Here is a 12,196-nt window from a genome sequence, read left to right as displayed (position 1 = left end):
AAAGGTGCAGAGTGATATGAGCCAAGTGTTGGCAAATGGAACTTAGATTAGGTTGGGATAACTGGTCAGCATGGACCAGTTTAACCAAAGGGTGTATTTTCATGCTGTACATCTCTACAGTTCTGTCCTGTGATGAGCTTCATCATTCACAGTGAATGAGGCAGTATCACAGAGCACAGGGGCTGGGAGCTATTCAGCCCATTGGGGCTGTACTCTCTCCCTCTGGAGATGGTACCAGTCAGTTCCAACTCAACTCCCATTTGGACATAGCCTTCCAAATCCTTCCTTAAAAAGTTAAATTTCAAATTTGTTTTGACAATAGCTACTGAATCTGCATTCAGCTGTCTTTCAAACTGTTCCAGATGCTCAGAACTTAGTGAGTAAAATAATCTTCACATTTTTAACCTGCATAATTTGCCAGTTACCTGAAAGTAGTTACTAAAAATTGTGACGTTAAAAATTTCTCACTCTGTCTCTCTATAAATGAAATATCCTGGAAACAAATCAACTCCTGGTCGAAATCACTGCTTAACCTTCTCAGCTCCAAGGAGAATTGTCTGACCTTCTGCTAACTCTCCATAAAAGAGAAACCTATCTTAATTTTAATTTATTAGTGTCGTAGAGATGTACAACACAGAAACAAACCCTTTTGTCCAAATTGTCCATGCCGACCAGATATCCTAAATTAATCTCGTCCCACGTGCCAGCACTTGGCCCATAGCCTTCTAAACCTTTCCCAATCACATATCCAATGAGATGCGTTTTAAATGTTGTAACTATACCAGCGTCCACACTTTCTCTGGCAGCTTATTCCATACACGTATCATGTTCAGCTTGAAACTTTGCCCCTAATATCCCTTTTCAATCTTTTCCCTCACGCCTGTGCTTTCTAGTTTTGGACTCACCTAAACAGGAATAAGACCCTAGCTGTTTACCTTATCCATGCCCCTCACGATTTTATCAACCTCTATGGTCACCCCTCAGCATCCGATTCTCCAGTGAAAACAGCTTCAGCCTATTCAGCCTCTCCCTATAGCTCAATCCCTCAACCCTGGAAACACCTTTGCACAACTTTTCTGAATCCTTTCAAGTTTCACAATTTCATTTCGATAGTGGGGAGACCAGGACTGAAAGCAGAATTCCAGAAGTGACTGAATCAATGTCCTGTACAGCCGCAAAATGACGTCACAACTCCTGTACTCAATGCACTGACCGATAAAGGCAAGAATACTAAACACCTTCTTCACTACCCTGCCTATCTATGATTCCACTTTCAAGGAACTATGAACCTGCACTCCAAGGTGTCTTTGTTCAGCAACACTGCCCAGGACCTTCCCATTAAGTGTAGAAGTCCGGCCCTGATTTGCTTTTCCAAAATGCAGAACCTCACATTTATCAAAATTAAACTTCATCTGCCACTCCTCAGCCCATTTGATCGGAGTCTCATTGTACTCTGAGGTAACTTTACCGTCCACTGCACCTCAAATTTTGGTGTCTACTGTAAACCTACTAACCATAGCTCCTATATTCACATGGAAATCATTGATATAAATGACAAAAAGCAGTGGACCCAGCACCCAGCCTGACAGCATTTTGCTCACCACAGGCTTCCAGTCCTAAAAGCACCCTCCACCAAGACACTGACTGCTCAGCAAGGTTAGAGCTCATGGAATACAGGGAGAACTAGCCAATTGGGATCCAGAACTGGCTCAAAGGCAGAAGACAGAGGGTGGTGGTGGAGGGTTGTTTTTCAGACTGGAGGCCTGTGACCAGTGGAGTGCCACAGGGGTCGGTGCTGGATCCACTACTTTTCGTCATTTATATGAATGACTTGGATGTGAACATAGCAGGCATAGTTAGTGAGATGACACCAAAGTTGGAGGTGTAGTGGACAGTGAAAACAATTACCTCAGAGTACAACGGGATCTTGATCAGATGAGTGAATGGGCTGAGGAGTGGCATTTGGGGAAATCAAATCTTAGCAGGATTTATACATTGAATGGTAAGGTCCTGAGGAGTGTTACTGAACAGAGACCTTGGAGTGCAGGTTCATAGCTCCTTGAAAGTGTAGCCACAGGTAGATAGGATAGTGAAGGCGGCATATGGTTAGAACATTAAGTACAGGAGTTGGGAGGTCATGTTGTGGCTGTACAGGGCATTGGTGAGGCCACTATTGGAATATTGCGTACAAATCTGGTCTCCTTCCTATCGGAAGGATGTTGTGAAACTTGAAAGGGTTCAGAAAAGATTTACAAGAAAGTTACCAGGATTGGAGGATTTGAGCTCAGCTGGGGGTTGAATAGATTTTGAATAGACTGGGGCTATTTTCCCTGGAGCATCGGAAGCTGAGAGGTGAGCTTATAGAGGTATAAAAAATCATGAGGGGCATGGATAGGATAAATAGACAAAGTCTCTTCCCTGGGGTGGTGGATCCCAGCACTAGAGGGCATAGGTTTAGGGTGAGAGGGGAAAGACTTTAAAGAGACTTGTGGGGCAACGTTTTCACAGAGGGTGGTACGTGTATGGAATGAGTTGCCAGAGGAAGTGGTGGAGGTTGGACGAATGCAACATTTATAAGGCATCTTATTGGGTATATGAATAGGAAGGATAAGGGCCGGGTGCAGGCAGGTGGGACTACATTGCGTTGGGATATCTGGTCAGCATGTACTGGTTGGACCGAAGGGTCTCTGCTTCTGTGTTGTACATCTATGACTCTTTGATCTTCCAAACAATTTTGTATCCAAATAGCTAGTTCCGCCTGTATTCTATGGTGTTGAACTTGCTAACCAGCCTGTTCTGTGGAACCTTGTGTCTTTCTCAAGTCCAAGTTAATGACTTCCATGCACAAAGCCATGCTGACTATCCCTAATCTTTTCTTGCCTTTCCAATGACATGTAAATCCTGTCCCTGAGAATCCCTTCCAACAACTTGACTGCCACTGACTTCAGGCTCACCGGTCTATAGTTCCCTGGCTTTTCCTTACTACCTTTCTCAAATAATGATTTGGAGATGCCGGTATTGGACTGGGGTGTACAAAGTTAGAAATCACACAACACCAGGTTATAGTCCAACCGGTTTAATTGGAAGCACACTTCCAAATAAACCTGTTTGACTATAACCTGGTGTGTGATTTTTAACTTTCTCAAATAATGGCACCCATCTTTCAGCACCTTGTCTGTGGCAATTGATGATACAAATATCTCAGCGAGGGGCCCAGCAATCACTTCCCTGGCTTCCCACAAAGTTCTGGGATACACCTGCTCAGATTCCTGGGATTTATCCACCTTTCTGCTTTTTAAAACATCCAGTAGCTCCTCCACTGTAATATGAACAATTGCCAAATTATCACTATTTATTTCTCCAAACTCTCTAGCTTCCATATCATTTTTCAGTAAAAACTGATGTGAAATACTTACAGAATCTCTCCCACCGCCTGCGGTTCCATAGACAGCCTTACTGATTTTTGAGGGTTGCTATTCTCTGCCTGGTTACTCTTTTGTCCAGCCATCCCTTTCCCTGGAAATAACCTCCCGCAAACAAATTTTGCAAGTTCTTACCTTGTGCCATCGAAATTGTCCAATTTAGAAGGCTACCTATTAGATCCGGTCTGTTATTTTCTGTAACTATTTTAAAGCTAGTAGAATTATCAGAGAATCCAGATAGCGTGGAAGCGGGCCATTCAGCCCATCACATCCACACTGAACATCAGAGCCTTCTACCCTACCCCTATAACGTTGCAATTCCAATGAGCAATCCACCTGGCCAGCACATCCCTGAACACTATGGGCAATTCAGCCTGGATAACCCACCCATCCTACACATCTTTGGACTGTGGGAGGAAACCAGAGCAACCAGACGAAACCCAAGCAGACAACCACAACAAGGTGATCATCCCTTTCTTATTTCCCAATTCTATCCAAGTAACTTCACTGGAAATACTCCCAATATCCTCCCTGAGCACAACCATAAAGGTATCCCTAATCCAAAACGCCATTCTGCCTCCTCTCGTCCCCCTTTCTATCCTTCCCATTGCACCCTAGAACATTAAGCTGCCAATCCTATCCATCACTGAGCCACGTTTCTGTAATATCCATGATGTCCCAGTCCCATGTTCAAAACCATACCCTCAGCTCATCTGCCTTCCCTGACGGGCCTCTTGCACTGAAATAAATGCAGTGAAACTGCTCTGTCCCACCTCGTTCTGTGCCTTGCCCTTGCCTGCCTTGACTGTCTAACTTCTCAACTGTACCAGCCTCAGACATACCTCTTCTCTCACTATCTCTTTAGGTTTACCCCCCACTCCCTCACTGGTTTAATGCCTCCTGAGTAGCACTAGCCAATCTCCCTGCCTGGATATTAGACACCTTCCAATTCAGGTAGAATCCATCCTTCTTATGCACGTCAATTCTACCCCAGCAGAGATTCCAATGATCCAAACATGGCAATCCTTCTCCCCTGCACCAGATCCACAGCCACACATTCATCTGCTCTATCCTGCTGTTCCTACTCTCACTAGCATGCGGCACAAAGAGTAATCCAGATATTACTACCCACGAAGACCTACTTTTTATCCTCCAGGATAATTTGCTATATTCTCTCGTCAGACCCTCATCCTTTCCTCTTCCGATGTCATTGGTACTAATGTATAATGAGCTCCCACTGATCATACTCCCTTTTGAGAATACTCTGCTCCCTCTCCGAGACATCCTTGTCCCTGACACCAGGGAGGTACCACCCATTCTGATGTCTCACTGTCAGCTGCAGAAACGGCAGTCTGTGCCCTATACCAGAGAATCTCCTATCACCATCGATCACCAGGAACCTCATATACCTCACATTACATTGGAGCCAGTCTCTGTACCAGTACCTTGCTTGTCAGTGCGATATGCCCCTGAGAGGGTGACCTCCGACGCTTTCCGAAACAGTGTACTTGTTTGAGATCAATCAGCCGGGCCCCATTGTGAGGTAAGTGGTGGGATCCTCTCTCTCTCTGCCCTGTGATGAGGTTCATCCTTCACAGTGAATGGGGCAGTATCACAGAGCACAGGGGCTGGGGGCTATTCAGCCCATTGGGACTGTACTCTCTCCGTCTGGAGATGCTGCAAATCTATCCCAACTCCCCTCTCACTTGCCCAAAGCCCACTAAGTCTTTCCTTAAAAAGTAAAATTATAAATCTGTTTGAGAACACCTGCTGAATCTGTGTCCAGCTGCCGTTCAGCCTATTCCAGGTGCGCAGAACTTACTGAGTGAAATAATGTTCCCATTTTCACTCTGCATTATTTGCCAGTTACCTGAAAGTAGTTACGAAAAATTGTGATCGTGCTAACAATTCCTCTCTCTCTGCAAATTAATTGTTTGGAAACAAATCTGCACCTGGTCCAAATCACTGCTTAACCGTCTCAGCTCTAAGGACAATTATCTGTGCTTCTGCTAGCTCTCCACAAAAGAGGAACGCATCTTAATTTATTAGTGTCATAGAGATGGACAGCACAGAAACAGTCCAATTCGTTCATGCCGACTCGGGATCCTAAACTACTGGAGTCCCATTTGCCAGCTATTGGGCCCTATCCCTCAAAACCCATCCCATTCACGGATGCCTTTCGAATGTTGTAATGGCATCAGTCTCCACTACTTCATCTGGCAGCTCATTCCACACACACACCACACTCAGCTTGAAAACGTTGCCCCTTCGATCCCTTTTAAATCTTTGCCCTCTCAACTTAAGCCCATGTGCTCTTGTTTTGGACCCACCTCACCTGGGGGGGAAAAGACCCTGGCTGTTCACCGTATCCATGCCCCTCATGATTTATAAATCTCCATAAAGTCACCTCTGTCTTTGACTCTTCAGGGAAAATAGCCCCAGTCTCTCCCTGTAGCCCAAATCCTTCAACCCTGGCAATGTTTTTGCAAATCTTGTCTGACTCCTTTCAAATTTCATAACATCCTTCCCAGAACAGGGATATTCGAACTGAAAGCAGAATTCCTGAAATGGCTTAATCAATGTCCTGTGAAGCCACAATATGACTTCCCAGCTTCTGTATTCAATGCATTGACTAATAAATATAAGCATACCATACACCACCTTCACTAGTCTGCCTACCTGCGACTCTACTTTCAACGAACAATGAACCTGAACTCCAAGATCTCTTTGTTCAGCAACACTCCCCAGGACTTTACCATTAAGTGCATAAGTCCTGTCCTGATTTGCCTTTCCAAAATACAACAGCTCACATATATCTAAATTGAACTCAGTCTGCCATTTTTCGTTCCAATGGCCCATCTGGACTAACTTTCTACACTGCCCACTACCCCTCCAATTTTGGTGCCTTCTGACCATATCTCATATATTCACATCCAAGTCATTTATTGAAGGCCCCAATATCCATTGCTGCAGCGCACTGCTGCTCACAGGCCTCCAGTCCACAAAACAACCCTACATCACCACTCTCTGTCTCCTACCTTCAAGCCAGTTTTGTATCCAAATGGCTCATTCTCCCAGCATTCCATGTTATCTAACCTTGCTAACCAGTCTGCTTTGTGGAACCTTGTTCAATGCCCATGGAGACAACGTTCACAGGCTGCCATCATCAATCATCTTTGTCACATCTTCAAGGAAAACAAATACTCAAGTTAGTGAGACACGATTTTGCACAAACAAAGCCACTTTAACTCTCCCTAATCATTTCCAAATACACGTATATCCTGTCCCTCAGAATCCCTTCCAACAACTTGCCTGCCACTGACTTCAGGCTCACTGTTCTCTTGTTCCATGGCCTCTCCTTCCCACCTTTTTAAAAATAATGGCACCTCACCTGTCGCTACCAACGATACAAATGTCTCAGGAGAGGCCCAACAATCTTAAAGGAGGACAGAGGGGGTTAGGGAGGATATTCCAGAGGTTTGTGTCCTTGGCAGCTCCAATCGTTGAGTGATGTAGGTGGGGGATAGCTGTCAACGGAGACAATTAATGGTTAATCGTGGGTAGTGTGTAATGGCAGGCAATGTGATAACAATGTGTGAGAGTTAAGGGTTGGAGGGATGGGGTTCAAGGGCAGTGGTGTCGGAAGTGGAGGAGATACACTGGAGGACATTGGGGTTGACCACATGAGAGGGGAAATTGCAGTCCTTGAAATATGGTCCATTTGGTATGTTCTGTAGTGTTCTGCCAGCTTCACTAGAACACTGCACCTAAGCATGAGACAGATGTTGGCCAGGGAACACGCTCGTGTGTTAAAGTGGCAGGCAACCGGGAGCTCAGGGTCTTTTTTGGCCTGAGAGGGAGCATAGATTGATCCAAATTGCACTTCATTTCTTTGTAGGAATTGTCAGATTTAGTCCCAATCACCCACTTCATAATGTTAACCTGTAAACTCCTTATGGACTCAAATCCTAGCACCTTTTCAGGTGGAATGTTCCAGATTCTGATAACTCTGTTCATTGAGAAAAATGATCCCTTTTAAATCTTTTCCCTCTCATCTTAAGCCTGTGTCCTCTAGTTCTGAACCCACAGAACCCGGGAAAAAGTCCCTGACTGCTCACCTTATCCAGGTCCATCATGATTTTATAAACATTTATAAGGTCACCTCTCAATCTCTAACTCTCCAGGAAAAATAGTCCCAGCCTATTCAGCATTTTCCAATAGCTCAACCCGTCCAACCCTGGCAAAGTCCTTGCAAACCTTTTCTGAAACCTTTGAAGTTTCACAACATCATTCCGAGAACAGGGAGATTGGAACTGAAAACAGAATCCCAGAAGAGCATTAATCAATGTCCTGTACAACCACAATATGACGTCACAACAGCTGCATTCAATGCATTGACCAATAACGGGGAGTGTACCAAACACTGCATTCACTACCCCGCCTACCTGTGACTCGACTTTCAAGGAACTATGAACCTGGACTCCAAGGTCTCTTTATTCAGCAACACTCCCCAGGACTTTACCATTAAGTGTACAGGTCCTGCCCTGACTTGCCTTTCCGAAATCCAACAGCTCACATTTGTCTAAATTGAACTCCATCTGCCATTCCTTGCGCCATTGACCCATCTGATCAAGATCCTGTTGTATTCTGAACTAACCTTCTTCACTGTCCGCTACACCTCCAATTTTGGTGCCTTCTGTAAACCTACTGACCATACCTTACACATTCACATCCAAGTCAATTATTTAAGGACCCAATATCGATCCTTGTAGCACACTGCTGCCCACAGGCCTCCAGTCCGCAAAGCAACCCTCCATCACCACCCTCTGTCTCCTACCTTCAAGCCAGTTTTGTATCCAAATGGCTTGCTCTCCCTGCATTCCGTGTTACCTAACCCTGCTAACCTGTCTGCTTTGTGGAACCTTGTTGAATGTCCACATAAAAACCATTCACCGCCTGGCTTCATCAATTTTCTTTGTCACTTCAAAACATTCAGTTAAGCTAGTGAGACACAATTATGCATGTACAAAGCCACATTGACTCTCCCTAATCATTCCTTACCTTTCCTAATAGATGGATATCTTGTCCCTCAGAATCCCTTCCAACAACTTGCCTGCCACTGACTTCAGGCTCACTGTTCTCTTGTTCCATGGCCTCTCCTTACCACCTTTTTAAAATAATGGCACCTCACCTGTCGCTACCAACGATACAAATATCTCAGGAGAGGCCCAACAATCACTTCTAGATTTCCAGAAAGTTCTGGGATACACCTGATCAGGTCCCTGGACATTATCAACCTTGATGCCATTTAAGACATCCAGTACCACCTCCTCTGTAACATGGACACTTTTCAAGGTATCTCTGTTTATTTCTCCAAACTCTCGAGTTTCTATATCCTTCTCCAGTAAAAAATGATATGAAATATTTGCATATCTTTCCCATTCCCTGTGGTTTCATAGACAGCCTTGTTGATCTTTAAGGGGTCCTATTCTCTGGTCCAGTTAAACTTTTGTCTGTGATATATTTGTTTAATCTCTTTGGATTCTACTTAAACCAGTGCCTGAAGCTATTTCATGTCTTCTTTTTGCTCTCCTGATTTCCCTCAAGTATAAAAGTGTGATCCTGTGCTCCCAATTCCTCTGCCTCTGCAATATCTGCTCCCAGGAGGAGCAATTCCACCCCAGGACATCCCAGAAAGGCCTCCTACTTCAAGGACCACAATTTCCCTCTCACTTGATCAACAATGTCCTCCAATGCATACCCTCCACTTCCCACACCTCCACCTTTATCCCACCACTTCAACCACAATAAGATTATAACCTTGCAGTCTTCACCTTCCACCCCACTAATCTCCAGATACAGTGCATTAACCTCTGTTATTTCTGCTACCTAAAGTCGGATCCCACCACCACAGACATATTTCCCTCTCCACCCCTATCTGCGTTGCACGGAGACCATTCCCTCGGCAACACCCTTGTTAGGCCCACCCCCTCCCACCAACCCATGCTCCACACCATTGACCCTCCCTTGCCGCCACGGGATATGTAAAACATGCGGCCACACCTCGTTCTGACCTCTGTCCAAGACACGAAAAGGATCTTTTCACATCAGGCAGAGATTTCTCCACACATCCCAAAACCGCATCTACTGCATCTGGACACTATGGGAAATTTAACATGGTTCATCCAACTAACCTACACATCTTTGGACTGTGGGAGCAAACTGGAACACCCGAAGGAAACCCTCACAGACACTGGGGAGAACGTGCCAACTCCAACACAGAGTCGCCAGAGGCTGGAATCAAACCCAGGTCCCTGGTGCTGAGGAAGCAGCGCTAACCACTAAGCCACAATACTGTGGGATCTGTGGTGCTGATGTGCTGCCCCACTGATACCTCGGTCACTCACCCTGCCTCATTTCCTAAGAGGCAGCGATGACGGAGTGAAATTATCGCTAGACAATTAATCCAGAGACCCAGATAATGTTCTGGGGACCTGGGTTTGAATCCCATCACAGCAGATTTTGGAACGTGAATTCAATAAATATCTGGAAAAATTAATTTTGTGACGACAATGAATCCATTGTCAATTGTTGGGAAATCCCATCTGGTTCACTCATGACCTTAGGGGAAGGAAAATGCCATCCTTACCTGGTCTGGTCTGCATGTGACTCCAGACCTATAGCAACGTGGTTGATTCTTAACTGCCCTCCGGTTAAACAAAGCAATAAATGCTGGCCGAGCCAGTGACAGCCTCATCCTGTGAATGAATAAAGAAAACAGGTCAGGTTTTGTTCCTTCTCTAGTAGGTACATCCTACAAACTGAATCTGAAACGTTCTCGTACACACTGAACAAATACCTTTCCATCCAAACCCTTAACACTACAGCACTCCAAGTCTATGTTGGTAAAGTTAAAACCCCTTATCATTGCATCCATATTATTCTTACAGATAACTGAGGTCTCCTGGTAAAATTGTGTCTCAATTCCCCGCTGACTATTGGGACAGAGTCTATAATACAATCCCAGTAAGATGGTCATCCCTTTCTTATTTCTCAGTACCACCCAAGTAACTTGCCTGGATGTACTCCCAGGAATATCCTCCCGAAGCCCAGCTGTAATGTTATCCCTAATCAAAGACGCCACTCCCCCTGTACTGTTGCCCCCTTTCTATCGCATCTACACCCTGGAATATTAAGCTGCTAGTCCTATCCATCCCTGAGTGATGCCTCTGTAATTGCTATAATATCCCAGTGCCATGTTCAAAACCATACCCTGAGCCCATCTGCCTGACCTGTCAGGCTTCTTGCACTGAAATAAATGCAGGGTAAATGGTCTGTCCCACTTTATTCTGTGGCTTGCTCTTGCCTGCCTCGACAGTCTAATCTGAACAGTACCAGCCTCGGACATACCTCTTTTCTCACTATCTCTTTAGGTTTATTCCAACTCCCTCACTGGTTTAATGCCTCCCGAGTGGAACTAGCAAATCTCCCTGCTCATCAGGACCCCATACTTTCCCCTTCCTATGCCATTGGTACCAATGTACAATGTCCTCCCACTGGCTATTCTCCCCTTTGAGAATATTCTGCACCCTCTCCAAGGCATCCTTGACCCTAGCATCAGGGAGGCACCACCCCATTCTGATGTCTCACTGTCAGCTGCAGAAATGGCAGACTGTGTCCCTGACTAGAGTGTCCCCTAACACCGTCGTTTGTTTGGAACTGGGTATACCTTACATTATGTTAGAGCCAGTCTCAGTTGCAGTAACTTGGCAGTCAGTGCTATATTCTCCTGAAAGTCTATTACCCCCTACATTTTCCAAAACAGTACACTTGTTTGAGCTGGGGATAACCACTGGATATTCCTGCAGTACTTGCCTACCCCTCCTAGCTTTCCTGGAGGTAACCCACCTACCTGACTGTATCTGCAGTATCCTGCAATCCTGAGACTGCCACCTATCACACCCCTGACCCCTGTCAATTCCTCACTGCCTTCAATCACTCCTTCACCAATCCATGTGATCTGATAGGATTTGCAAAAACACTTCCTGCTGACACAATCATCAGGATCATTGAAACTCTCTCTAAACTCCAACATCCGACAGGAACAGCATACCAATCTACAACAGGCCATCTTTCTGCCTTAACAATCTACAGACCAAGACAAAGGCACAGTCTTACTGCTCGAAAAATACTCCCGAGAATAACTTAATGCTTACGCTTTATATTTTAAACATTTAAACAACAGACCGAAAGACATGAAAAAGAAACCCTCACCTTTCTCACTATTAATATAATAAAACCGTCTAAAATGGATGTTTCAAGAGACTGAAACCCACTGAGCTGATCCTGGCTGTGAGCAGCTCAGAGAGCGAGGTCTCTCCGAGGGCAGCTATGAAATGTCACTGTTTGTTTCTCTTTTCTCCAAGCTGCATTTCCAGAGAGGTTTATACCTTCACAAGTAGTCAGCTGGGAGAGGTCACTGCTCAGTTTTATTCACTGGAGGTTGCCTTTGCTGCCCAGACCAGTATTTATTGACCACCTTTATGTGTCTTGGAGAAATGGTGGTGAACGGCCTCCCTGAAATGCTGCAGTCCATATACACCACAGTGATGTTTGGACAACAATCCCCCACTAGACCCACATCCCTCTCGGTCTCTGTAATCCCCCTCCAGCTTCAGAAATTGCATGTGTGTAATTTTACCTCAAATTGTACACGTAGAATGATGGAGCTTTTTTTAAAAAAATACATTGCTAAAAAGGAAGGCAAAGGCCAG

General features: G+C 45.1%; 1 long non-coding RNA gene across 1 annotated transcript in view; it reads right to left on the bottom strand.

Moving 5' to 3' along the window:
* Positions 1–6,705: 6,705 nt before the first annotated feature.
* Positions 6,706–12,196, bottom strand: part of LOC122546204 (uncharacterized) — a 77,830-nt gene continuing 72,339 nt past the window's right edge. Inside the window, exons 12-13 of the long non-coding RNA XR_015754907.1 lie at positions 10,072–10,180; positions 6,706–6,949 (exon numbers count right to left, since the gene is read on the bottom strand). This is a non-coding gene — a long non-coding RNA (uncharacterized LOC122546204). The remainder of the gene's footprint in view (positions 6,950–10,071; positions 10,181–12,196) is intronic.

The sequence above is a fragment of the Chiloscyllium plagiosum genome, unplaced genomic scaffold (assembly GCF_037043375.1).
Source record: "Chiloscyllium plagiosum isolate Xiang-an unplaced genomic scaffold, Cpla_swu_hap1 HiC_scaffold_48, whole genome shotgun sequence".
In the NCBI taxonomy this organism is placed as follows: Eukaryota; Metazoa; Chordata; class Chondrichthyes; order Orectolobiformes; family Hemiscylliidae; genus Chiloscyllium; species Chiloscyllium plagiosum.
Note: the sequence above shows the minus strand (reverse complement) of the source record. Positions and strands in the feature narration are given on the sequence as shown.